This window comes from Gossypium hirsutum, chromosome A08, assembly GCF_007990345.1.
Source record: "Gossypium hirsutum isolate 1008001.06 chromosome A08, Gossypium_hirsutum_v2.1, whole genome shotgun sequence".
In the NCBI taxonomy this organism is placed as follows: Eukaryota; Viridiplantae; Streptophyta; class Magnoliopsida; order Malvales; family Malvaceae; genus Gossypium; species Gossypium hirsutum.
In genome coordinates this window covers 105,814,923-105,842,742 of record NC_053431.1, presented here as the reverse complement: position 1 = coordinate 105,842,742, position 27,820 = coordinate 105,814,923, and the positions used below count along the sequence as shown (strand labels likewise).

General features: G+C 37.9%; 3 non-coding genes across 3 annotated transcripts; 2 read left to right on the top strand and 1 right to left on the bottom strand.

The window, feature by feature from the left end:
- Positions 1 to 11,667: 11,667 nt before the first annotated feature.
- LOC121205227 (small nucleolar RNA R71) lies at positions 11,668 to 11,774 on the top strand. The gene has a single exon (XR_005900312.1). It is a non-coding gene; the product is annotated as a small nucleolar RNA R71 (small nucleolar RNA).
- A 4,185-nt stretch (positions 11,775 to 15,959) lies between these two features.
- Positions 15,960 to 16,066, top strand: LOC121205313 (small nucleolar RNA R71). The gene has a single exon (XR_005900397.1). It is a non-coding gene; the product is annotated as a small nucleolar RNA R71 (small nucleolar RNA).
- Positions 16,067 to 26,025: 9,959 nt separating this feature from the next.
- LOC121205860 (small nucleolar RNA R71) lies at positions 26,026 to 26,132 on the bottom strand. Its single transcript, XR_005900933.1, has one exon. It is a non-coding gene; the product is annotated as a small nucleolar RNA R71 (small nucleolar RNA).
- Between the last annotated feature and the right edge of the window lie 1,688 nt (positions 26,133 to 27,820).

Genomic DNA, 27,820 nt, shown 5'->3' with positions numbered 1-27,820 from the left:
AACTTCTGAGATGGATCAATCGGCTTTCCTTGAGTAATTCCTTGGTTCCTACTCTGCACCCCCTTCTAAGTGCCTCCTCAGGTGTTTAAATAGGCTTTAGAATGCTTAAGTGCCCCCAAAATTGGCCTTTTCTGAAAAGGGTTATACTTGGGCTCGGCAGGCACATGCCCGTGTGACACGCCCGTGTGCGATTACTCTAGCTCGTGGTCAAGGTTGTTGAATAGGCACGGGCATGTAGTATACCCATGTAAGTTGTTCTTCAATCTTGCCAAAGGGACACGGCCGTGTCACACGCCCGTGTGAGAAAGTCCAGGCAGTGTTGATTTCCCACATGGGTCTATTTTCTTCGTTTTCGGCCCATTTCTCGCTCGTTTTCCTCTCTTATGCTCTCCTAATTATAAAACATGAAATTAAAGGATTAGGAGCATCGAATTCACCAAATCTAAGGAGAAATCATTCAGAAATAGGCTAAGCATGGGATAAAAATATGTATAAATTACAGTTTATTAAATACCCCCACACTTAACAATTTGCTTGTCCTCAAGCAAAAGTCCTCAACTCATAATCAAAATAAATTCTTCTCAATTTATAATCCCTATCAATAATATCTCAAAACAATCCATAAGTACTCATACATTGAAAATTCAACTAAAAGTACATCAAAGTTTCAAGCATTCCAAGTTGAGCATTTTATCACGAAAACATAGGTGTCTCCCCTCATCTAAGTGATTACCTTTGATCAAAATATCATAGAGTTTAACATCCTTACTAAAGATTCACTCAAATCACTCAAGGTGTTTAAGGACATCAATAAAAGCACTCATTAATCAATATGAAAAGTTATTACCATAGGCTTGCTTGAAAATCAAATCCCCACCACTATATATTGCGCTGATACATCAATCAAAAAGGTTTTTTAGAGGGCTGTAATGTGGCTTTGGTTAGGGGTGTGGTCACAAGCTAAAAGAAGATGTTAGAATCAAGATTGAATTGAAAAATTACCTAGCTAGAAAAATAACTAATCATCAGTTGAATACAAATGAGCTTCTTCTCAGAATATGGAATTAACACTCAGGCTCAAAAATGACGAATTACTACTAATATGTATGAAGTATTGATTTTTTTTATCATAGAAGTCAAATATTTAGAAGAACAAAACATAACTAAGAATTTTTTTCAAATCAAATCTCGACAAAAATAGGGATCAAATTAGGGAATTTCAACAATAATGGGTTATGGGTTAATATTGAGGGTAAATCAATTAACGGCTTTGTTAGGCTCAAAAGGGGTTCACTAAGGGTTAATTATGGAGGTAGGATTTTGTGGAGTGAGTGGGTTAAACCTAAGTGCCTTTATCATCTTGACATATCAAATCAAATAGTGTGGTCTTGACATGCATAATCAAGCAAGTTCTAGAATAAAAAATCAAAACTGACGCACTCATAATAAAAGTGAGCATGAAAGGAATAAAATATGCTCTAAAGGCTCAAGATCTCACAAAAATTATGGCTTTTTGATGTTCAAACTTGTGAATTTCAACTCAAGATAATACCTAAACTTAGAGAAACAACCTAAAAGTTTTTAATTCTTCAAAAATCAACTTATCATGCTTGATTCCCTAATGTCTTAAAGTTTAAACAATCAATGCATAAATACCTATATTTTAATTCAAGACATATCAATAAAAATCATACATTAATCAAAATTCATTCTAATAGTGATATGAGTGATTCACGTGAGAATAAGACAAAATTTAGGGATTTCTAATGATGATATAAAAGACCCCCCACACCTAAGATGTACAATGCCCTCAATGTACAAAGAACGATATATTGACAAAGATAGATTTATAATCATAAGATAGAGAGAGAAGTGAAACTTCCTCAATGATGAATGAACCCCTTGAATTGGAGTCATGGAGAATAAATGGCCAAAGCCATGATGAGGGTGGAGGAGGATACTCTAGTGGTGGTAGAGGTTGGGTTCCACAAATGTTGCGCCAAAAGAATATTATATCTCATGTTAACTATGGTCGTGGTCGAGTAGGGCATGGCAGTCGTGGAGAACCTTTCCCAGCGGAGTTCCAAGTTCTTAAGTAATAGTGAGCTTTGGAGCTCTTTATAACTGCGATAGAATCAGGAACTTTTTTAGGAAATATATAAGGAAGAATAATTACTAGTAATGAAATAGCCGAAATTAAAAATTGTAAAATAATAATTATAAAACCTAATAAAAATAAGATTAAAGAACAATAAAAAGTAGTCTTAAAATAGAATAAAAGTAACAACATAAAATAATAAATAAAAGTTTTTAAACATCTTCATCGCTAGATGGTTAGCGAGGTGGGGGTGGCGATGAGATGTGGAAGTGCTGACAAATCTGTTGTAGAGTATCATTAATGTTATCGAAGCACTGAAAACACTGCTGCTCGAATCGAGTAAGGTGCTGAGAGATGTCAGCGTATGAAGCCGCCACAAGAATTGGACGAAAGGGGGGTGGTGGCTGAGACGGTGGGTCCTCGTGACATAAGGACATCATCAGTAATGTCCTCTGGATCCTCCTCTTCGGTGGACTGGACGAGGAGGTACTGAGGAGGGTAGGTGCCACATTGTTTCTCAATCATCCTCATACTTAGCGTGCTCGAGATGCCCTGTGGGGACATCTGGCCGATAAGAGTGAGGGAGGATGATTGGTCTGCTGTGTTGAGGAGCCTGAAGTGCCAAGCTAGTTGAATCACATAGGGCTCGATGGAGATGACCCTTCTCCTATGCCACTCATTCTGGTGGCAAATAGAGAGGGCAATAAAGTAGGCGAGGTCGATGACATGCCTATTCGCCATACTCTATAAAAAATAGGCGTCGTGGGTGGTGACGATGCCGGTGCTCTCTCGTTTCCCTATCAGAGTGTGAGCCAAGATGGCATGTAGATACCTCAAGGATGGAGGGAGACCCGATGCCTTGGAGTGGCTAGGGTTGTAGGTGGCCGAGGCAGGGACGAGGTCCCTCCAGCATTTTAAGGGGGAGTAGTGGATGTGGCGGTGGAGGGTGTTGATTTCACTATCGTCCATGAATTCCTCCGTGTATAGCTCTAGTGCAATCCTGAACTCGGGTACGCTCAATTGGCGTACTAGACCACCAAGGCAGAACTGGACCATTCCAGGATCGTCATAGTTTATCATGACGGTCTAAAGATGAAACGTCGAGCAGAGTTCCAATGTAAACTAGAGATACGTCGGCTCGACGATCTCAAAGAAAAGCCCCCGCGGGTTAGTCATTAGGAGGGCTCGGACCGCGTCAGCCAATTGAATCTGTTCAAGTGCGGCCCAGTCAATGCTACGGCCCACACCTATTGGTCAGGTGCCTAATCTCCGTGGTAGGACCCAAGGATGACACTGCTCCTTTCCTCTTCTTTGAGGCGGGAACAGCGGTCTTCTTACAACGTGAGGACGATATTGTACCTGCATTGAAAAATTGAAGTTCAACCAATATGCTCCAAGAATAGTATGGAAAATCAAGGCTAAATGTGAATATTTTATGAGATTTACTTACGAGATGATACAAACTAAAACCGCTAAATATATCAAGTTAGAGAATTATGGAAATAATAAATGAATGCATATGGGTAAGCATAAATTTCATGGAAACAAGGAAAAATGAAAGAGTATAGCATAATGTAGTAACTAAAATGAAAAAAAAATTTATTAAACAAGTAGCAGAAGAATCATGAAATAAGCAACATATTGAAAGAAAATAGAGAGAAAAGAGCAAAAAAACGCAGAAAGAAGAAGCTTGGGGCGTCGGAATCGGTGTTGTACGCTACGCACGAGCGTAGGGGGTAGGGCGTGTGAAGTTGCAGTGGCTAGGGTTAGGGTTTTTTGGGGAGGGAGATGATGAATAGTGAGGGGTTTATATTGATTTTGGGGCACACGGCAGTGGGACACACCTATGTGGCCTAATTTTTGCCCGTGTGTTTTGCGAATTTTGAATTTGGACGTGTCTGACATTTGGCCCATGCCCGTGTTCTTTGGGCGTGTGGGTGCACACGGCCGTGTTTCACAGTCGTGTCTTACTTTGTTCGCTTCTCCCACGCTCGTGTACATAGGTCCATGCCCTTGTTCGTTTTGACAGTTTTGACCACGGGTGGATGGCACGGGCTTGTCGCACGTCCGTGTTACATTCTCAATTTCAACCACGGTTTCGAGGCACGGGCGTGTCTCACGCCTGTGTTTGTTTGGCAGTTTTGCCCACAGCCATGTCGCACGGCCGTGGCAAATTATCACATCACGTTTTAGGTGATCTCGTTATTTCGTGATAGGTTTTAAATATTTATAATTACTCGTTCTTGAACTAACTATTATCGCGACGTAGGCAAGTGTACCTATCGAATAGTAGATAGTTTTAGCAAGACCAGATTGTCAAACCCAAAGGAACTAAAAGTACTAGTAATGACTGTCTTTTTGTTATCTAGCCTAAGAATAATGGGGTTATTAACTAATTACCTAAACTAAGAACTCACAGAGAGAAGAATTGGGGAATTGCTTTTGGGAAAAATCGTTTGACTTAAGACAATATCTAAGGAAAAATCCACCTAGACTTTACTTGTTATTCTGGCTCTGAATCGGACGATTTATTCATTCAACTTGTTCTGTAGAGATCCTTAAGTTATGTTATTATCTTTACTCAAGACTAATAACATCTATTCCTTAGATTGAATAACCAAGACGTTTCTCTAATTAACACTCTAGGGTTGCATTAACTCGATCTATGGATCCCCTTATTAGGTTTCACCCTAATCCGAAAAAATCTTGTCACCCTATGTCTAGGTGCGTAATCAGCTCCGCTTAATTATGATAAATGTACTCTTAGCCAAGGTCTATTCCTCCTCTAAATGAGAGCTTATCTTAAATAAGTATCCTGGGATATCAAAACAAGAATTAAGAACACATAATTAAGAACAAGTTAAATAATTATCATACAATTCAGAAAATAATAACAAGATTCGTCTTAGGTTTCATTCCCCTTAGGTATTTAGGGGATTTAGTTCATAACTAAATAAGAAAACATCTCAGAAAAGTAAAGAATACAAAACATAAAGAAAACCCAAAACTCCTGAAGGGGAACTGAGGAGTGATCTTCAGTCTTGATGATGAATCCGGCTTCTGAGATGAATCAATCGGCTTCCTTGGAGTAATTCCTTACTCCCTCTTCTGTGTCTCCCTTTCTTCCTCCTTTAGGGTGTATTTATAGGCTTTGGAATGCCTAAAACCCCTCAAAATTGGCCTTTTCTGAATTGGACTCAACTTGGGCTCGATAGGGACACGCCCGTGGCACACGCTCGTGTTTGATTACTTCAGGCCGTGTTCGAGCATGCCAAATTGACACGACCGTGTAGTCTACCCGTGTGAGGAGGTCCAAGCCGTGTTGATTTCGTACCTTGGCCCATTTTCTCATTTTTTGGCCCGTTTCTCGTTCCTTTCGCTCTCCTATGCTCTCCTAAGTATAAAACATGAAATTAAAGTATTAGGAGCTTCGAATTCACCAATTCTAATGAGAAACCATCCATAAAATGCATTAAACATGGGGTAAAAATATGTATAATTTACGATTTATCAAATACCCCCACACTTAAGCATTTGCTTGTCCTCAAGCAAAATCCTCAACTTATAATCAAAATAAATTCTCCTCAACTTATAATTCTTATTGACAATATCTCAAAATAATCCAAAGGTAATCATACATTGAGAATTCAACTAAAAGAACATAAAAGTTTCAAACATTCTTAGTCGAGTATTTAATCATGTAAACATAGGTGTCTCTCCGCATCTAAGTAATTACCTTTGATTCAGAATATCACAGAGTTTCACATCCTCACTAAAGATTCACTCAAATCATTCGAGGTGTTTAAGGACAATAAATGAAGCACTCAATAGTCAATAATGAAAAGTCATTACCATAGGCTTGCATGAAAATCAAATCTCCACCACTATAATTTAAGATGATACATCAATCAAAAGGTCTTTAAAGGGTTGTATTGAGGCTTGGTTAGGGGGTGTGGTCACAAGCTGAAAGAAAGGGTTAGAATTGAGATTGAATTGAAAAATTGCCTAACTGGAAAAAGAATTAATATTCACTTGCGTACAACAGAGCTTCTTCTCAGAATATGGAATTACTAATATATATACATAGTTTTTTTGTTTTTTTTAAGAACAAGTTAAATATTCATAAACTAACTTATTACAAACAAGACATAGCTAAGCAATTTCCTCAACTCAAATCTCGACAAAAAAAAATAGAGATTAAATTAGAGGATTTCAACAATAATAGGTTAATAGGTTAATATTAAGAGTAATACAAGAATGGCTTGTCAGGCTCAAGGGGGGTTTACTAGGGGTTAATTGTAAAGGTAGGCTTTTCATGGCATGAGTGGGTTAATCCTAAGTGCCTTAATCATTTTGATATATCAAATCAAATGTTGTGGTCTCGACATGCATAATCAAGCAAGTACTAGAATAATAGTTCAATACTGACGCACTCAAAGCAATAATAAAAGTGAGCATGAAAGGATTAATAGATGCTCAAAAGGCTCAAAAATCTCACAAAAATTATGGCTTTTTGATGTTTAGACTAATGAATTCCAACTCAAAGTAATACCTAGACTTGGGGAAAACAACCTATAATTTTAAATTCTTAAAAATCAACTTATCATGCTTGATTCTCTAATGTCTTAAAGTTTAAATAATCAATGCATAAATCCCTATGTTTTAATTCAAGATATATCAATCAAAATCATAAATCAATTAAAATTTATCCTAAATATGATATGAGAGCTTTTCAAGAGAACAATGTGATTATTCAGGGATTTTTTTGATAATGAAATAAATACCTCCCCCCACACTTAAGATGTACATTGCCCTCAATGTACAAAGATAGGTATTATAAAATAAAAATAAGATAGGGAGAGAAGTGAAACTTCCTGTATGATGAATTCTTCGAACTAGAGTTTTGGAGAGCAATCGGTTCGAGAGTGGAGGAGGATACTCCGGCAGTCGTAGAGGTTCATTAGTCCATAAGTCCTGCACCTATAGAATATTATATATAGTGGTAGCTATGGTCGTGGTTGAGTAGGACATTGCAGTCGTGGAGAACCTTTCCCGGTGGAGTTTTAGTTCCTATGTGATGATAAGCTTAAGTGCTCTATATAACTGTGATAAAATCAGGAACATTTTAGGGGATATTAGGAAGAATAATTACTCGAAAAGAAATAACTGAATTTAATAATTAAAAATAAAATTTCTAAAATCTAATAAAAATAAAAAGTAGTTTCAATAAAAATTAAAAACATAAAATAAGAAATAAATATTTCTAAACATCTTCATCGCTGGATGGTTCGCAAGGTGGGACTGGCGATGAGATGTGGAGGTGCTGAGAAATCTGCTGTAGAGTAGCATCAATGTTGTCAAATCGTTGAAAACACTGCTGCTCGAATCGGGTGAGGCGCTCAGAGATGTCAGCATATGAAGCCGCCGCATGAACTGGACAAGAGGATGGTGGTGGCTGAGTCGGTGGGTCATCGTGCTGTGGGGGGACATCATCAGGAATATCCTCGTAGGCCTCCTCCTTGGTAGATTGGGAGAGACAATATTGGGGAGGGTAGGTTCCTCGGCGCCTCTCGATCATCCTCATACTAAGCATGCTTGAGATGCCTTGTGGAGACATCTGGCCGATGAGGGTGAGGGATGATTCTTGGGCTGCGGTATGGTGGAGCCCGAAGTGTCGCACCAGCCTAGTCACATAGGGGCCAATGGAGAGACCCTCTTCCGATGCCGCTCCGTTTGGTGCTGAATCGCAAGGGTGATGAAATAGGCAAGGTCGATGACGTGCCCTTCCGACATGCACCATAAGAAGTAGACGTCGTGGGTGTTGACGACACTAGTGCTCTCTCGCCTCCCTGTAATCGTGTGAGCTAAAATAGCCTGTAAGTACCTCAGGGATGGTGGGAGAATTGATGCCTTGGAGCGGTTAGGATTGTACGAGGCCGTGTTAGGGGCCAAGGTGTGCCTGCACTTCGAGGGAGAGAAATGTATGTGAACACTAAGAGCATGTAGTTCATTCTTCTCTCTAAACTCCTCCGTACATAGGCCTAGTGCAGCACCAAACTCTGGGATGCTTAGCTGGCGGATTAACCCACCTAAGCGAAACTGGATCGTGCTGGGATCATCGTACCTTGTCATTACGATCTGAAGGTGGAACATTGAGCAGAGTTCCATTGTGAGCTCGAGGTATGTCGGCTCGATAATCCCGAAGAACAGCTCCCAAGGGTCGATGGTTAGGAGAGCCTGAATCTCGTCAGCCATCTGAACTTGTTCTATGGTAGCCTAGTCAATGCAGAGGTCCGCAATTAAGGGTTGGGCCCGAAGTATTTGGAACAGTTCTTCCTAGGGCCCTCGGGGGAACTGCAGGAGAGGGTGACGAATTTCCACTGTTGGTCCCGCGGAAGAAGACGTTCCCTTCCTCTTCTTCGAGGCTGGTACGGCAGTTTTCTCTCCTCTTGAAGACGACATGGTACCTGCGATCAGAATCATCAAGTCATCTTGATGAGTGGTCAAAGTAGAAGGAATACAATTTTCAATTAAAAAGTCGAATTTCAACCACAACCAAACATAACTAATATAGTAATTTCGTGACTTTATCATTGTATGTAGTAATCGCATGTGTAAGAAAAAAGAATGAAGCTTTCCTAACAACATGAAATGTATGATAAATAATTGAAAAATGCAAATTACATGAGAGACATTGGCATGGAAATGTCATGAGGATGGGCATGGTAAAGTTATGGGTATGAAGTTTTCCTAATCACTTGATTTTAACATGCATTATATAATAACTAACCTAAGAATGCAAACTAAAGGATAAAATAATGAGCAAAATGAAAAATAGTTCAAAAGTAATGAAGATTATGTTAATAATAAGCATTAGTGATAAGTAAAATAGAAGTGAAAGGAGTAAACAAATGCTAAGGGAGAGAGATTGAGCATTAAAAACGAAGTTGAAGGCGGTGCACGGGCGTGGCAGGAGGGCCATGTGGAGTTGCAGTGGCTAGGGTTAGGGTTTTTGAATGGAGAACAAAATGAATAGTGTAGAGTATTTATAGATTTTGGGGCACACGGCCATGTCACACGCCTGTGTCCCCCAATTTCAGCCTGTGTGATTCGCGAATTTCAAATTTGGGCGCGTTTAGCATTTAGTACACGTCCGTGTTCCTTGGGCGTGTGGGTTCACACGGTCGTGTCGCACGACTGTGTCTAGCTTCGTTTGCTTCTCCCACGCTCGTGTGTGCAAGCCTCATGCCCGTGTTAATTTAACAGGTTTGACCACGGGTGTTAGACACGGGCGTGTCTCACGCTTGTGCTAGTTTCTCAGTTTCAACCACGGGTCTTCCACACAGGCATGTCGCACGCCCATGTTGTTTTGGTAGGCTTGACCACGACTATATCGCATGGTCGTGGTGTTTAATTATAGCCCGTGTTGGGGAAATCTTTTGCCCTATTTTCACACGGCCTTATGCATAGCCATGTGCTTGGCCGTGTCGCTGCGGAAACACCTGTATTAAATATTTCTATTAGTAAGTTAAGAGTTAAATACCAAAATTGAAAGAAATTACTATTGTTAGTGCTCGGGTTGCCTCCCGTTGAATAATCATGGTGGTTTGAGGAGTTTATTCTCCTCATTCCTGCTATCAATCTCATCAAAATAAGGTTTTAATCTGGTGTTGTTTACCTTAAAAGTGCCGAACTTGGGATGACTCACCTTCACCATACCGAATGGAAAAATACTGAGTACCGTAAGAGGGATTTCCTCATTCGGTGTGGTAATGAAAATGTGAGGATCTGGGGCATCTAATAAGACATTATCACCAACCTTAAGTTGATTTTGAGATGTATCGAGCTTGTTTTGGTGTAGTTTCGGTTTGTTGGGGGTTCTTAGTTTGTGCGTCCTCCATTCATCTAGTTCCTAGATATGTAGTCTTCGATCTTCATAAACAGGTCCTTTACTTGAGAATGACTCGTGTACTTCTTTCAATCTTATCTCTTGCAAAGTGGGTTGTATCATGTGGTTAGTTTTAGTATAATGATTTAAATGATCACCTTCAATTCCTGATGTGTTGCCAGAATTGCGAGCTTGAAGGGTGATTGTTTCGTCTCCCACTCAGAGTGTAAATTCACCTGTGCCAATATCAATGATGGTTTTAGCAGTTGCTAAAAAGGGCCTTCCTAAAATTAAGGGAGTGTTGCTATCCTCTTCTATGTCTAGAACAATAAAATTAATGGGAAATATAAATTTATCGATCTTAACTAGCACATCTTCAATAATACCTCTAGGGAATCTTATAGTTTTATCTGCTAGTTGAATGCTTATCCTAGTTTGTTTGGGTTTCCCGAGACCTAGTTGCTTAAACATTTTGTAAGGTATGACGTTGATACTAGCCCCTAGATCAGCTAATGCATGATTAACATCTAAACTACCAATTAAACAAGGAATAGTAAAGCTCCGTGGGTCTTTTAGTTTGTTGGGTAGTTTATTTTGGAGAATGGCTGAGCAAACTGCGTTCAGCTCCACATGCGACGCCTCATCCAAGTTTCGCTTATTTGCTAAAAGCTCTTTTAAAAATTTCATTGCGTTTGTCATCTGTGATAGAGCTTCAATAAATAGTAAGTTAATATGTAATTTTTTCAAGAGTTTAAGGAATTTACCAAATTGTTCATCTGAGCGGTCTTTCCTTGTCGCGTTGGGGTATGGCACATGAGGTTTATATTCGACAAGCACTGGTTTGTTTTTATTATAATCTACCTCACCTTGACCCTTGCTTACCACAGTTTCGTGCCTCGGTTCTGGTTCAGGCTCAATGACTCCTTCGTCATCTTGAATATTAATTGCGTTGAGCTATTCCCTTGGGTTAGGTTCGGTATTACTTGGCAAACTACCTTATGGTCATTTGGAGATTAGTTTGGAATGCTGGCCTATCTGAGTCTCGAGCCCTTGGATCGACGCTTGTTGATTCTTAAGTGTTGTCTTGGTGTTTTGAAAATGGGTTTCTAACACTGATATGAACTTTGAGAGCAACTCTTCAAGATTTGGCTTCTTTTCCTGTTGGTGGGGTGGTTGTTGGTAGCTCGGAGGATGTTGTGGTCTTTGATTTCCTTGACCGCCCCACGAGAAATTAGGGTGGTTCTTCTAACCTGCATTATAAGTGTTACTGTATGGATTGTTTTGAGGTCGAGGATTATTTCCCATGTAATTTAATTGCTTGTTATCCATGTTGTGGCCATAAAGTTGGTATTCCGAATGGTTTGTTCCACCGCTACTTGCTTCACACTGCATTATTGGGTGAACCTATAAAGAATTAAGAAAACCATCAATCTTTTTATTTAAGAGTTCCACCTGATTAGAGAGCATGGTGACCGAATCGACATTATAAACGCTGGCTGTTTTCGTTGGCTTTATCCTCATGACTTGCCACTGATAGTTATTCAGTGACATGTCTTCTATAAACTCATAGGCATCTTCCGGTGTTTTATTATTGATGGTTCCGCCAGCAACTGCGTCAACCATTTGCTGAGTCGAAGGATTCAGACCATTGTGGAATGTTTGTGCTAGGAGCCAAAGCGGTAACCCATGGTGAGGGCACCTTCTCAGAAGGTCATTATATCTCTCCCATGCATCGTAGAGTGTTTCTAAACCCATCTGCACAAAAGAAGAGATATCATTACGTAATTTAGACATTTTAGCAGGCGAAAAATATTTTAGTAAAAATTTTTTGGTCATTTATTCCCAAGTAGTAATTGACCCTCGTAGTAATGAGTTCAACCACTGTTTAGCTTTGTTCCTCAATGAAAAAGGGAATAACCGAAGGCGAATGACATCATCAAAAACGCCATTAATTTTAAATGTATCGCATAGTTCTAATAAGTTGGCTAAATGAGCGTTGGGATCCTCATCCTTCAAACCATCAAACTGAACAAATTGTTGTATCATTTAAATAGTGTTAGGTTTTAATTCAAAAGTATTTGTAACTACAGCAAGTCTAACCATGCTAGATTCAGTTCCTGTTATAGAGGGTTTAGCATAATCATACATAGTGCGTGGAGCAGGATTTTGATTAGCCGCAATTGTAGAAGGTAGCTGATTGCCTTGGTTTTCAACCATCTCTTTGATTGGGGTTGAGTATCGTCTTCTTCCTCGTTCTCTATGTATCTTAAGTTTCGCCTTATTTCTCTTTGATTTCTACGAACTGTACGATCGATTTCTTCGTCAAAAAGTAATGGTCCCGACGGGTTTCTTCTAGTCACAAAATATAAAAACCTGCCAAGAGAAAGAAAAAGTAAATTAATTAGTAATAATAATAAAATTAAATTAAATTAAATTGCAAGAAAAATAAATGGCTAAAGTAATAAAAATTGAGCATTCCTAATATTCCAGTTCCCCGACAACGGCGCCAAAAACTTGATCGGGTTATTTCGTGATAGGTTTTAAATATTTATAATTACTCGTTCTTGAACTAACTATTATCGCGATGTAGGCAAGTGTACCTATCGAACAGTAGTATAGTTCTAGCAAGACCAGATTGTCGAACCCAAAGGAACTAAAAGTACTAGTAATGACTGTCTTTTTGTTATCTAGCCTAAGAATAATGGGGTTATTAACTAATTACCTAGACTAAAAACTCACAGAGAGAAGAATTGGGGAATTGCTTTTGGGAAAAATCGATTGACTTAAGACAATACCTAAGGAAAAATCCACCTAGACTTTACTTGTTATTCTGGCTCCTAATCGGATGATTTATTCATTCAACTTGTTCCGTAGAGCTCTCTAAGTTATGTTATTATCCGTATTCAAGACTAACAACATCTAATCCCTAGATTGAATAACCGAGACTTTTCTCTAATTAATACTCTATGGATCCCCTTATTAGGTTTCACCCTAACCCGGAAAAATCTTGTCACCCTATGTCTAGACGCACAATCAACTCCGCTTAATTATGATAAATATACTCTTAGCCAGGGTCTATTCCTCCTCTAAATAAGAGCTTATCTTGAATCAGTATCCTGGGATATCAAAACAAGAATTAAGAGCACATAATTAAGAACAAGTTAAATATTTATCATACAATTTAGAAAATAATAACAAGATTCATCTTAGGTTTCATTCCCCTTAGGTATTTAGTTCATAACTAAATAAGAAAAGATCTCATAAAAATAAAGAATACAAAACATAAAGAAAACCCAAAACTCCTGAAGGGAAATTGAGGAGTGATTTTCAGTCTTGATGATGAATCCGGCTTCTGAGATGAATCAATCGGCTTCCTTGGAGCAATTCCTTACTCCCTCTTCTATGTCTCCCTTTCTTCCTCCTTTAGGGTGTATTTATAGGATTTAGAATGCCTAAAGGCCCTCAAAATTGGACTTTTCCGAATTGGACTCAACTTGGGCTCGGCAGGGACACGCTCGTGGCACATGCCCGTGTTCGATTACTTCAGGCCGTGTTCGAGCTTGCCAAATTGACACGGCTGTGTGGTCTGCCCGTGTGAGGAGGTCCAGACCGTGTTGATTTCGTACCTTGGCCCATTTTCTCTGTTTTTGGCCCATTTCTCACTTCTTTCGCTCTCCTATGCTCATCTAAGGATAAAACATGAAATTAAAGCATTAGGAGCATCGAATTCACCAATTCTAATGAGAAATCATCCATAAAATGAATTAAACATGGGGTAAAAATATGTATAATTTACGGTTTATCATTAAGGAAAAAATCTTGCCCTGTTTTCACACGGCCTAATGTACACCCTTGTGCCTGGCAATGTAGTCTTTTGAAATTTTGTGTTCCATGATTCATTTAGTATGTTAGATGTAAAAAACTAAAATTTTAAAGAAATTAACACTGTTAATACTCGAGTTGCCTCCCGAGAAGTGCTTATCTCGACTTACCTCTCTTCTCCATGGTCAATTTGGTGAGAGGAGTTTACACTCCTCATCCCTGCTATCAACTTTATCCATATAAGGCTTAATACGGGTATTGTTTACCTTAAATGTGTCGAATTTGGGATGAATTACCTCGGTTGTACCATATGGGAAAATACTAAGTACCGTAAGAGGAATTTCTTCATTAGGTTCAAGAGTGGCAATGCGAGGATCTGCTGCATCTAGTAGTACTTTGTCTCCCACCTTAAGTTAATTTGGTGAGGTATTGAGCTTGTCCTGGCTTGGTTTCGATTTACCGGGTGTTCTCGGTTTCTGTGTCCGCCATTCATCTAGCTCCTCGATTTGTAACATTTGTTCTTCATAGATAGGTCCTTTGTTGTTGTTTGAACACGGCTCATATGTATTCTTCGAAACTATTTCCTACATAAAGGGTGTCACCACATGACCAGTACTAGTAGAATGATTTATACAACCACCTTCAATTTTTGATGTGTTACTCGAATTACGAGCTTAAAGGGTGATTATTTCATCTCCTACACGAAGTGTGAGTTCACCTATACCAACATCAATAATGGTTCTAGCAATCGCTAAAAAGGGTCGTCCTAAAATTAAAGGTGCGTTACTATCCTCTTCCATGTCTAGAACAACAAAGTCTACTGGGTATATAAATTTATCGATCTTAACAAGAACATCTTCAATGATACCCCTAGGAAATCTAATAGTTTTATCATCCAATTGAATGCTCATCCTAGTTTGTTTGGGTTTCCCAAGACCTAGCTGTTTAAACATTTTATAAGGCATAACATTATTGCTTGCCCCTAAGTCAGCCAATGCATGATAAACATCTAAACTACCAATTAAACAAGGAATCGTAAAACTCCCTGGATCCTTCAATTTGTTGGGCTGCTTATTCTGTAATATGGCTGAACAAACTGCATTCAACTCCACATGCAACGCCTCATCCAACTTTCGTTTATTTGTTAAAAGCTCCTTTAAAAACTTGACTGTGTTTGGCATCTGCGAAAGGGCTTTAATAAACAGTTAGTTAATATGTAGTTTCTTTAAAAGTTTAAAAAATTTACCAAATTGTTCGTCTGATCGGTCTTTCCTTATCGCATTGGGGTATGGCACATGAGGTTTAAATTTTGTACTCATCGGCTTTGGGTCATTTTGGCCTACCTCATTCTTACCTTTGCTTACCACCGTTTCTAGCCTTGGTTTTGCAACTAACCCTTCCTCATCTTGAATGGAAATCGCGTTGAGTTGCACCCTTGGGTTAGATTTAATGTTGCTTGGCAGGCTTCCTAGTGGTCTTTCAGATATCAGTTTAGTGAACTGACTTATCTGAGTTTCAAGCCCTTGGATCGAAGCTTGTTGATTTTTAAGTGTTGTCTCGGTATTCTAAAAATGAGTTTCTGACACTAAGATGAATTTTGTTAGCATCTCTTTAAGGATCGGCTTTTTCTCTTGTTGGTAGGGTGGTTGTTGGAAGCTTGGAGGTGGTGGTCTCTGATTCCCTTGGCCTTCCCATGAAAAATTTGGGTGGTTCCTCCAACCTGTATTGTAAGTATTGCTATAAGGATTGTTTTGAGATCGAAGATTGTTACCCATGTAATTTAACTGCTCGTTCTCCATGTTATGGCCATAAGGTGGATATTCTGAACTTCTTGATCCACCTTCACTTGCTTCGCACTGCATTACAGGGTGAACCTGTGAAGAACTAAGAAAACCATCAATTTTCTTATTCAAGAGTTCTACCTGATTAGAGAGCATGGTGACTGAATCGATGTTATAAATGCTGGCTATTTTCTTTGGCTTTGTCCTCATGACTTGCCACTAATAGTTATTCAGTGACATCTCCTCTATAAATTCATAAACATTTTCAGATGTCTTATTATTGATGGTTCCGCCAGCAGCTACGTCAACCATCTGCCGAGTTGAAGGATTCTAACCATTATGAAAGGTTTGAACCTGTAACCATAGTGGTAACCCATGGTAAGGGCATCTTCTCAAAAGGTCCTTGTATCTCTCCCATGCATAGTAGAGTGTTTCTAAATCTATCTGCACAAAAGAAGAGATATCATTACATAATTTAGCCGTTTTAGCCGGCGGAAAATATTTTAATAAAAACTTTTCGTTCATTTCTTCCCAAGTAGTGATTGATCCTTGTGGCTGTGAGTAAAACCACTGTTTAGCCGCATTCCTCAATGAAAAGGGAAACAACTGAAGGCGAATGGCGTCATCAGAAATGCCATTGATTTTAAAAGTGTCACAAAACTCTAAGAAATTTTCCAAGTGAGCGTTGGGATCATCGTCCTGCAAACCATCAAACTGAACAAATTGTTGTATCATTTGAATTGTGTTAGGTTTCAGTTCAAAAGTATTTGTAGCTACGGTAGGTCTAACTATGCTCGATTTAGTTCTTGTTAAAGAAGGTTTAGCATAATCATACATAGTACGCAGAGCAAGATTCTAATTAACAGCAATCGCAAGAGATAGCAGATTTTCTTGGTTTTCAGTCATCTCCTCGGTTGTGGTTGAAGTATCGCCCTCTTGCTTTTCCTCTACGTATCGTAAGCTTCGCCTTATTTCTCTTTGGTTTCTGTGAACTGTAGGATCGAGCTCACTATCAAACAGTAATGGTCCTGATGGGTTTCTTCTGGTCATAAACTAGAAAAACCTATCAGAAGAAAATAAATGTAGAATTAGAAAAGAAAATAAAAATTTAAATTGCAATAAAAGTAAAATGTCTAAAGTAATAAAAATTGAGTGTTCCTAATATCCTAGTTCCCTAGCAACGGTGCCAAAAACTTGGTATGTGATATTCATGATAGGTTTTAAAGATTTATAAAAGAATCGTTCTTGAGACTAACTTATTATCACGATTAAGGCAAATGTACCTATCGAACAGTAGTATAGTTTAGCAAGACCAGATTGTCGAACCCAAAGGAACTACGAGTACTAGTATTTACTTCTTTTTTATTATCTAGCCTAAAAATTAAGAGGTTTGGTTATCTAAACTAATTATTAACTAAGAATGCACAGAAAGAAAATTTGGGAAAATACTTTTGGGAAAATTCAATTGATTAAGACAATACCTAAGGAAAAATCCACCTAGACTTCACTTGTTATTGGACTCTGAATCAAACGATTTATTCATTTGACACGCCCGTGGGTCTATTTTCTCCATTTTCGACCGGTTTCTCGCTTTTTTTACTCTTCTATGCTCTTCTAAGTATAAAACATGAAATTAAAGGATTAGGAGCATCGAATTCACCAAATCTAAGGAGAAACCATTCATAAATAGGCTAAGCATGGGATAAAAATATGTATAAATTACGGTTTATCATTAAGTCTATGTGATTTCCTAGCACAATTGATGATTGTTCTGCAGTATCTAATTTAGAGGATTTAATAGTGGAAAAGGATCTCAACTATGTTGAGGATCCGTTGGAATAAATTTTGACATCAGATCTTCCAAACGATGAAGAGGATGATGAATACTTAGCTTTGTTAGAAGCTAATCAAAGGGGATTTAATCCGCAATCCCGTTTTGAACCTTTTGAGTTAGAGAAGAGGGAGTATGCCCGACCAAAAGCGTCAATCGAAGAACCACCTAAATTAGAACTCAACGTATTACCTTTACATTTAAAATACGTTTATTTAGGTAACGCTTCTACTCTGCCTGTGATTGTTTCAGCAGAATTAACTACTAAGCAAGAAGAGAAACTCATCTCAATGTTGAAACAATTCAAGAAGGCTATCGGATGGACCATAGTCGATATCTGTGGTATTAGTCCATCTGTATACATGCCACAAGATTATCCTAAAAGATGGCGAAAAAGGGACGATTGATGGACAATGAAGACTGAACCCCATCATAAAGGACGTGGTGAAAAAGGAGATTATCAAATGGTTAGATGCGGGTATCATTTATCCCATCTTAGATAGTTCGTGGGTAAGACCGGTCCAGTGCGTGCCAAAGAAGAGAGGTATCATAGTTGTAGAGAATGAGAATAACGAGTTGATACCAACTAGAACAGTTACGAGATGGAGGATTTGCATCAATTTCCAGAGGCTGAACAAGGCAACTAAGAAAGATCACTTTCCTTTCCCGTTCTTGGACCAGATTCTAGATAGACTCGCGAGGTGAGACTATTACTGTTTTCTCGATGGATACTCGGGGTATAATCAAATTACAGTAGCACCAGAAGTCACCTGCACGTACGGTACATTTGCATTTCGATGCATGCCATTTGGTTTATGTAATGCACCTGCTACATTTCAAAGATGTATGATGTCTATTTTTATTGACATGGTTGAAAATTACTTGGAAGTTTTTGTGGATGACTTTTCAGTATTCGGAGATACTTACGATGATTGCTTAGCCAATCTAGCTAAGGTACTAAGACGATGCGAAGAAACAAACCTCGTAATTAACTGGGAGAAATGCCGTTTCATGGTACGAGAAGGAATTGTTCTAGGGCATCGAATAACGAGACATAGAATCGAGGTAGACAAAGCAAAGGAAGATGTTATTGAGAAGCTTCCACCTCCAACATCTGTAAATGGTGTTAGAAGCTTTTTGGGCCACACCGGTTTCTATCGAAGATTTATCAAGGACTTCTCCAAAACTATTAAACCCTTATGCAAATTATTAGAGGACACAACGTTCATATTTGATGAGGAATGCTTAAAGGCGTTCAAAGATTTAAAGAGTCGGTTAGTTACGGCACCCATAATCGTCACACTAGACTGGGAATTGCCATTTGAATTAATGTGTGATGCAAGCGACTTCGCGATAGGAGCTGTCATGGGCCAATGAAGGAACAAAGTTTTCCATCCCATTTACTATGAAAGCCGGACTTTTACAGGAGCTCAACTGAACTATACAATAACAGAAAAAGAGTTACTTGCTATTGTATTTGCTTTTGACAAGTTTCAATCTTATCTTGTAGGTACCAAAGTAACTGTTTATACGGACCACTCGGCAATTAAGTACTTATTTGCCAAGAAAGATGCTAAGCCGAGACTGATCCGATGGGTGCTTCTACTTCAAGAGTTCGATCTAGAAATTCAAGATTGGAAAAGAGTAGAAAACCAAGTAGCAGATCACTTGTCCAGTTTGGAGCCACAAGAAGGGAATTCTCCTATCATACCAATTCAAAAAACGTTTCCAGATGAACACATACTAAAGGTAAGTCACGTCCATAGTACCCCTTGGTTTGCTGATATTGCTAACTATTTATCTTGTGGTTTGATGCCAATTGATAAGACTTATCAACAAAGGAGAAAGTTTCTTCACGATGTGAAGTACTATTTCTGGGAAGAGCCATATTTGTTTAAAAGGTATGCTGATCAGATGATCAGGAGATGTGTGGCAGAAGATGAAGTACAAAAGATTTTATACCATTGTCACTCAACTCCAAGTGGGGGACACTTCGGAGGTACTCGTTCAGCGGGCAAAGTATTACAAGCCGGATTCTTTTGGCCAACACTATTCAAGGATGCATATGCGTACGTAAAAAGCTGTGACCGATGTCAAAGGGTCGAAAATGTCACCAACAGAAATGAGATGCCTCGAACAAACATCATTGAAGTAGAATTGTTCGATGTATGGGGTATTGACTTTCTTGGTCCTTTCCCTCCATCTTTTGGTCACAAGTATATATTGGTAGCAGTAGACTATGTGTCCAAGTGGGTCGAGGCTGAAGCTTATCCGACAAACGGTTCTAGGGTTGTAATTAAGTTCTTGCAAAGACACATGTTCATAAGGTTTGGAACCCCAAGAGCTATCATTAGTGATGAATGGTCCCACTTCATGAACAAGTGGTTAAAATGGTTATTAGACAAGCACAGAGTGAAACACAAGGTTGCAACAGCTTACCATCCACAGACGAATGGGCAAGCTGAACTGGCAAATAAGGAAATCAAAGGCATACTTGAGAATGTAGTTTGCCCAAACAGACAAGATTGGTCCAAAAGGCTGGATGATGCTTTATGGGCTTACAGAATAGCATACAAGACGCCTTTAAGGATGTCACCCTACAGGTTGGTCTTTGTAAAAGCATGTCATCTACCCTTAGAGTTAGAGCACAAGGCTTACTGGGCTCTTCGACAACTCAACTTGGATCCTAAGCTTGCTAAAGAGAAACGGATGCTCCAACTCAATGAGCTAGAGGAACTTCGGCTATTCTCCTACGAAAATTCCAAATTACTCAATGAGAGACTTAAGAAATGGCATGACAAGCACATTCGAGTTCGAGAATTTGAAGCAGGTCAGCGAGTTTTTTTATTTAATTCCAGACTAAAGTTCTTTCCAGGTAAGCTAAAATCACGTTGGTCCGGTCCATTTACTATTCATCGCGTCTATCCATATGGAGTTATCGAGCTCCAAGGTAAGGGAGGTAATTTTCAAGTTAACACTCAGCGCCTGAAACACTATTGGGGAGATAAGTTTGAATGGAATGAAATTTCGTTTATTTTATCGGATGTTTAAAATTTTCTTAACTTCCTTTTTAATAAATGATTAGGGTATATTTTCGGGATTAGTATGTTTAAATAAATTCTGTTTAGGAGATTAGAACTTAAGCGAGACCGCTTGTGACCCCTCCAATCTTTCCTAGGAATTGATTTTGACATAATTTTCCTAAAAATTATTCTCTAAAGAGAAATTTAAATTTTTTATTTTTCAAATAAAAGGGTCAATGTTGATCCAAGTCTTAAATTGCAACTCAATTCCAAATTTTCATTAAGTCTAGGACTTAATTGAATCATTTTTAAAATCTAGTTGCTCTTTTCGTAAATAATAAAAACTAGATGCCTCTTTTTGTAAATATTTTCAAAAGACTTCTAGAATAAATGTTTTTAGTTTAAAAAAATGATAATTATTAATATATAATTATATCCGTTATAATATATATTAATTATTATCAATTTTAGGATTTTTGATAAGTTTTTAATGATAATAGGAAGATAATCTTTAATATATAATTATATCTATTATATTAATCTTTATCAATTAGCTGAGAATTAGGATTAATTTTTCATGTTTTATCTTTGATTAAATAAATTAACTAGCAATTAGAAATTTAATATACAAATATCTAATTATTAATTGTTGTTATTTTTGCCTAGGATGAGAACTTAGAATTTTTGTTAATTAAATTGTTTTAAGAATTCTACTCTAATTCCTATTTTTCCCTCTATAAATACCACCCATCTTCTCACTCATCTAACACTCAAAACCCAAAGCACTAAAACACCAAAGTGCCGAAGCCCCTAGCCACAATAGCACCCAGTGTCGGCCAGCATACCTAGCCTCATTGCACCGCCGCACGTCCATGCTCCAGCAGCTGCTCCTAGGCGCACACTTGCCCATCGCGTGCTACCTTGCGCGCCTGGCCCTGTTCATTGCCTCGTGCTGCTTCTGTCCAGCTGCCTAGACCTTCATCCCACACCTAAGGCCAGCTCTCGAGCACACCCACGACAGGTCTGCTCGACGAGGAGCCGTGCACCACTCGTACCACTCCAGCCTAGCCTGCTCACGTTGCTGCCTGCTCCCATTCCCTGTTGCGCCCTGCTGCCTAAACACCCGAACGGCACCACCCTTTCATCCATCTTAAGCCACAAACCCTCCAACCCTCCTTATAAATTCTCATCTTTTCCTTTATTTTTATTATTATTTTCTAGAGTTCTTATATTTTTACAAAAAAAGAAGGTTAAACATGCCTCGCAAGAGAACTCGTGCTTCTGCTCAAATTGATGAAACACAAAACAAATTCCACTATGAAGAAGCCAGAGTGAGATACGAAAGTATCTTCAAATATCAACAGATGCATCCAGAGAAAGGCTTTACATTAAAAGAAAGCAACTATAGAGACTTTATGGAAAGTATTCGTCAAGTTGCTGAAACCTTCAATTGGGAGTTGTTTTGTGAAAAGAGACCTAGTGTGGATGAGGAGCTAGTTCGTGAGTTCTATGCAAATTTAACTTCAAGTGAGATGACAGAAGTGCCAGTTCGCGGAATCAAGATTTCATATTTGAACCATGGATTCCATTATCAAAGAAGGAGCGAAGCGATTCATGCAAGGGCGATAGTGATAGAGAAACAGATGAGTCAAATTCGAAAAGGTCTACAAATAAATAAAGGGGGGATCTTGACTTTACTTTATTTTTGTTCTTAGACTATTTTTAGGATTAAGTTTAATTAGGAATCTTTTATTTTTTTGCATATTAAAACAAGAGAGGAAAGTCACTAATAAAATGTGAGCAAGTCACAAAGTATAAAGTGTGGCAATAGATATATACATGTCTAGGATTGGATTTAGAAAGAGCTTGGTACTTAGGCAGTCAAATTGACTCACCTCCTCTTTTCTAAAATCCTACCTGGTGTATAGTATCTATTCACTTTAAATAATAAGGACATTGTTCATTTTAAGATAGGGGGACCGAAAATTTGAATTATTTCCACTCAAAATAAAATTTTTCTTTTAATTATGATTAGGATATATTTTGTTAAGTATGCTTAATTTGAGTATGAATAAAGTTCTATTATTTCAATAAATTATTATGTTAGCTTAATAATGACATGAATGTATTTTTTAATAAAGCATGCAAATTCGTACCATAAATTTTTTAGTTCTTTAGGAAAGTTAGGTATGCATGAAAGTTTAAGTCTTTAGAATTGACTTAGTAGTTTCTTGATGCGAAATCCTAGGAAGCATGGAACGTTGGAAATGATTTAGGCAACTATTGTTTGGACCGTTTCAGCCTTTCAAGCCCACCATGGTAAAGTTTTATCCCTTGAAACCCAACTTTGAGACTATATGGCCTAATTTTATTTTAGCCCCTCCAATAATTAGCCATTACTTTTTCGCTTAATGATCTTAAAATTGTCCCAAACATTAGACTCAGTAATATTCAAAATGTGCTTCGAAAATAAGTTTGGGGGAGTTGAAAAGAAGTATCAATTGCTCATGAATTGCAGTACACAAAGTAAGTGCTCTTATTAGCTATATAAAAAAAAGAGCACATGTATTTGAAAGAGATGTACAAAAGAGCATATGAAAGTCAAGTTGGTGTATCGAAGGTAAAAACTCCGAAGGTTCAATTGACGCTGAGTCTAGGGTTTTTAAACCAAAATTTATCCATCTTCCACCAACCCTTAGCCTAGCCACATTAAAACCTTGATAAAGACCTATTGATTCAAAGTCCTAATGCTACCTACATTAGTGGAGAGAAATTGCTACGATCAACATATGAAGACATAAGTTAAGCTTAGTGATTGCAACTTAGTCTTGAATAAAGGAATAAAAATCAAATTGGTAAGGGTTAACATGTCTTTGTTACAAAAGCGTTTAGTCTAAATTTTGCTATTATGATAAGTTGTTGAATTTAATTTGAACGATATGTATATTTAAGTAGCATAACTATCAGATTTCTTGTCTTTGAACATAAGTATTCTAAATTCATAATTTTAGGAAAAATGTTGTTCTAAAGGAATTTTTAAAAGGTGTTTCCGAGAAATTCTTTTCAAATTTTGTGCATTACTTAGGACGAGTAATAAATTAAGTTTGGGGGTGTGGAAACACAAAAATTTATATGCTTTTTCATACCCATTTTTACTTAAATTCATACAAATCCGGTTAGATTCTTGTCGAAAAATAATTAAATATTATAAAATAATTAACATGTGTTAAAATATAAACATGGTGAATTTAGTTAATTTTATACTTAATTTTGATTAATTTTGACTATTTCGATAGATTCGCGCAAAGGGCTAAAATTGGCTTGGCTGACACTGCTGAAAGCACAAAACCGAGAAGCAATTTGAAGTTTCGAGGCACATTAATTTTCAGCCTAAGACGGTCCAAAATGTATATTAATTCATAATTTAATTAATTTTAATTTATTCTCCATTTAATTTGGGTTAAATAAATTATTTTTAATTAATTATGGAGAAAGGGTCCAGTTGAACCGCACTAGTCAAACCATATTGAGTGAACTGAACCAACCACTAATTGGGCAGCCCAGAACTGTCCATATGTGACCCAAATCAGCATTTTAGCTGATTAAATATGATTTCAAAAAGGGCTTGAAGAACTTTCGAAATGCATTCAAACCCCTCCTTTAATTGTGGTTTTATGAAATTGCCCCAAACCTAAAATAGCAAAGTAGAAACTCTCAACTTTGCCATGTGTGTGGCCGGCCAAGGGAGGTCTCTTAGGCTGATTCTTTTTTCTATTTTTAGCTTCCATACTCAGTCATAAAAGCCACCCCTTTCTGATCATTCAAACCATCCCTTAGCCATCCCTCATTCATCCCTCATTCCACAACATTCTCTCATTCCCTCTCTCACTTTTCTCTCATTTTTCCATCTCATTTCCCTTATTGTTCAAGTGCCAATTTCTTCTCTTAGAAAAGAGGCTCTCATAAGCCATTTTGGAGCAGAAATTAAATTTTCATAAGCCACCTTGATAGCCGAGGGCAATGAAGAACGAAGAATGGAGCAACTAGCCAAGCCACGGAGAAACACCAAATTTGCTTCTTGTTCCCTATCTCTTTAATTTTTGTTGTTGTTTTGATGAACATGTTTATGAATATTTATGCTATTGAAATGTTTATTTTAATCAATTTAGCTTAAATTAAGTTCGTGTTGGGTTGATTATATTCTGCTTGCTTGAATTGTTAAAATCGTGTTTATGCTGTTATAGGCCTCGGTAAGATGCTTGATTAAGTAAAATCATGCCTAAGTTATTCTTGCGTTACGACTGTGAGGTAGCTAATGAATTAATTATTTAAACGGATTGCAATTGTAATTAATTGACACAGTACTTAATTAGTGTATGTTTATTCTTCTAAGGTAGCTAAAGGTTAAATTAGCAATGTATCTGGTGATATTATTGTCTTGCGTAACTTGCAAGATTATGTGATTAAATTGTTTCAAGGTAGGGATGCCTTGTTACCTCACATAGTCTTTTATATGCTGATTAGATTTAATTAATCGCTTGAATTGACATAGGGATATGCAAGAGATTAGTTCAAGTTAATGAGTATGTATGTGCAATAACATGTTTGCTTACTAGAATCTGTTTAGTTGGTTGAATTGACATAGGGATATGTTACATTGATTAAATCTTATTTGAAATCATGCATTAGAACTCCTTTGTTTTATTTTTAATTATTTACTTAGTTTTTTAAATAATTTTTGACCATCTTTTAAAACCAAATTATTTTTACCTCACCAAAGTGTTTTACAATTAATTTCATAAATGATTCTTTTTACAGTCCCTGTGGGTTCAATAACTTGACATTTACTTGTCACTTTATTACTTGTTGCGATTGTGTACACTTGCACATATTTCTATCATTCCAAGTTTTTGGTACTGTTTCTGGGGACAGTTTTAAAAAAATTATTATTTGTGAATTTGTTAGTTTTACATTTTGGTTTATTTTTCTATTTAATTTTTAACTTAATTAATTTTTCTTTGATAATTTCATGTGTTTATGAGTATTGACCAGATTATTGACTTACTTCCTGTAGACCCTAAGATAGAACGAACCTTTCGACAGCGAAGAAGACAAGCGAACCAGAGAAGGACTGAATGAATGAATTTCAAGAATATGAATTAAGGAAACGGAGCAAACCTTGCTCAAAATCCTATCCTTATTGCTGACGATAGGGATAGATCCTTAAGACAATATGCTGTGCCAGTATTTAACGATCTTAATCCTAGCATTAGGAGACCCAAAATTGAGGCACAATAATTCGAGCTGATGCCATCATGTTCTAGATGCTTCAGAAAGTGGGCCAATTCAATGGAATGCCTACTGAAGATCCTCATCTTCACCTCAAACTATTTATAGAGGTGAGCGACTCTTTCAAATTAGCTGAAGTTCCCGAAGATGCATTACGATTGAAGTTGTTCCCGTACTCACTAAGGGACAGAGCTCGAGCCTGGTTGAATTCATTGCCACCAAACTTAATTTCTACATGGCAAGAGTTAGCTGAAAGATTCATCATGAAGTATTTCCCACCAAGCAAGAACACTAAGTTGAGGAACGAGATCACTGCCTTTCAAAAAATGGATGATGAGTCCTTGTATGAGGCATGGGAACCATACAAAAAACTATTACAGAAATGCCCTCACCATGGAATCCCACATTGCATCCAACTTGAGATATTTTATAATGGTCTTAATGCTCACACGAGGATGGTAGTGGACACTTCTGTTAACGGTGCTCTCCTTTCTAAGTCTTATAATGAGGCTTACAAAATCATTGAGAGGATCGCCAGTAACAATTATCAATGGCCAACCAACCGAGCTGCGTCAAGAAGACAAGTCGTTGGAATACATGAAGTGGATGCTCTCACTTCACTTGCATCTCAAGCATCTTCAATCTCTTCAATGCTTAAGAATCTTACCACTAATGGGTTTAACAGTTTTGCAGCCCAACCACCTCACCAATTTGAGAGTATAGCCTATGTTTATTGTGGGGAAGGACATTTGTTCAAAGAATGTCCATCGAACCTCGAATCCGTATATTACATGGGTAACCAGAACCAAAATCGAGGAAGGAAAGGACTGCAATCCAATTTCTATAACTTATTGTGGCGAAACCACTCGAATTTTTCCTAGAGTAACCAAGGGGCTGGAACCGGTAACAGCTACGCTCAACCTAGACTGACTCGTCCGCTTAGTTTTTCCCAACAAGCTCAGGAACCAGCTCAAGCTGAATCATCCCATAACTTAGAGCATTTATTAAAGGCATACATGAGAAAAATGACGCCACTGTAAGGAATTTGGAGAGTCAAGTGGGCCAGCTTGCTACTAAACTCAGGAACTGACCACAAGGTGCTTTACCTATTGATACGAAGAATCCAAGAAAACCGGGGGAGGAACATTGTAAAGCGTTAACATTGAGGAGCGGAAAGACAGTAGAGCCCAACACTATCGAAGCTGAAAAGGAGCTAGTTGATGCTCAAGACTCAGAGGAAGTTCAACCGAGTGTTGAAATATAATTAATCCAACACAAGTATGTTACATTGATTAAATCTTATTTAAAATCGTGCACTAAAACTCCTTTGTGTTATTTTTAATTATTTACTTAGTTTTTTAAATAGTTTTTCACCATCTTTTAAAACCAAATTATTTTTACCTCATCAAAGTGTTTTACAATTAATTTCATAAATAATTCTTTTTACAATCCCTGTGGGTACGATAACTCGACATTTACTCATCACTTTATTACTTGTTGCGATTGTGTACACTTGCACATATTTCTATCATTCCAAACATACATCGGGGTGGTTCGGGACTAAACCGAGAACTTTAAAAATCTTTGGGCAACTTAACCAATTTTCTTGCTTTGGAGAGCCACACGCTCGTGTGGGTTCGGCCGTGTGGTCACACACGTCCGTGTGGCTTGGGACACGCCGGTGTCCTTAGCCACTGTAACTCTCTGTTTATGATGTCAGTTAAACCAATTGATCCACACGATCAAGCCACACGCTCGTGTGCCAGACCGTGTCTTCCACACGGCTGTGTCACATGGCCGTGTCTCTGCCCGTGTGGCCAAGACTTAGGCTATTTTCCAAGCTTTATGTTGTCCTTAATTCTTTCCCATACTTTATACATCATGGACCCAAATTATAGCATCAGTTTAATGATTAATCGACCTTGAGAAAGATTCAATTAAATAACTTGCATGTTGTCTTACAAGTGTTTATTACCCAGCACTTAATCTCTACACATTCTAAAATTGTCCATGTTTAATCGTTATCAACTTACTACCAGGCCACATATTCATTCCATGTCCACGACCACCTTGAATGGTTCTAGGGCA